Source organism: Asparagus officinalis, chromosome 9, assembly GCF_001876935.1.
Source record: "Asparagus officinalis chromosome 9, Aspof.V1, whole genome shotgun sequence".
In the NCBI taxonomy this organism is placed as follows: domain Eukaryota; kingdom Viridiplantae; phylum Streptophyta; class Magnoliopsida; order Asparagales; family Asparagaceae; genus Asparagus; species Asparagus officinalis.
In genome coordinates this window covers 24,799,002-24,800,411 of record NC_033802.1, presented here as the reverse complement: position 1 = coordinate 24,800,411, position 1,410 = coordinate 24,799,002, and positions in this window count along the sequence as shown.

The window sequence follows — 1,410 nt, the reverse complement described above, 5'->3', positions numbered from 1 at the left end:
TGCGAAACGTTTCACTGGTGCATGTTCTGGTTAACAACCACATCTCACTAGTACCTCAGACCCGCCCCAGTGCGAAACGTTTCACTGGTGCATGTTTGTTAATAATCAATAATCACAATATCACCACTCCTCAAGCTCACCCCAGTGCGAAACGTTTCACTGGTGCGTGCTTAGAAATAAACAATAAACACTTCCGATCACTACTCCGCAGACCCACCCCAGTGCGAAACGTTTCACTGTGCGAGCCTGGAAATAAACAATAATCACATCCGATAACATGAACATGGACTTCCCCATCTCAACTCTTCTCGTTTTCTAAGTCAAATTAAAACTCTGGTTCATCACCTAAACTCAATCAACGCACCCACACATGTCACTAGGTCTGTTCATAACGCACAAGACAACTAAGTCATGAACTACTAAGGTTATCAATAATTACAAGAGGCAATAAATAAAACTAATTATATATAATGATAACATGGCATGTCGAACATGATTAAGCAAGTTGATAAGGCATGAGTAATAACTGCGAATGAAATACGGAAAGCATGAACAGAGTCTACACAACATAAAAACACACGTAAATAGACTTCATTAATATCTTACTACTGAGGTGTCCAAACTTCTCCTATAAACTAACCTTAATTAAATATCCTCTAATATAATAATGTAGTAAATAGAAAACTGGAAACTGATATCGTTTTACACATAAAATATCACGCTCTACGACTATTAGTCATACTACCATAAATAATCATTATTCTTTTTCCAAAATTATTCTTTAAAACTATTTCTCATAATAACTGATTTAAAACAAAAATATATATTTGTTAATTCTTTTCTGTATGAAAAGTAATATTTTCCTATTTTATAAATTACCTTTATTTTATTTCTTTTTCGTTAATATTTTGTAAATCTAATTTTAACATTTAACTTGTCATTTCATGTCCATAAATACTTAGATATAAATATACAAAAACTATTAATGTCTCATAAAATCTATTTATAATGCATACGTTTATCATTCCATGCTCGTAAATTCTCAGATATAATTACCACAAAATATCTCATTATTATTTCAAAAAAATTTATCTAATATCATATAACATCATTCCATGCCAAAATGCATATTAACAACCATAATATATCTAACTAAATATTTAAGCGATAATAATTGTAAAAACATTTACATGAGAGGCGAGATCTTGCCTCGGTGCGTCGAACAAATCGACGCGGCGACGTGGGTCGGATCCGACACGGGGCACGACGTCTAGAAGAGCTCCAGCGAAGGGTTGCGGCGACGAAAGGTGGCTGGAGGTGGCTCGGCTCGTCGACCGCGGGGTTCAACGGGGCACGACTACTATGGCTTGGGTTCGTCAGACGTCAGAGCAGGCGGTCGGGCTCACGACT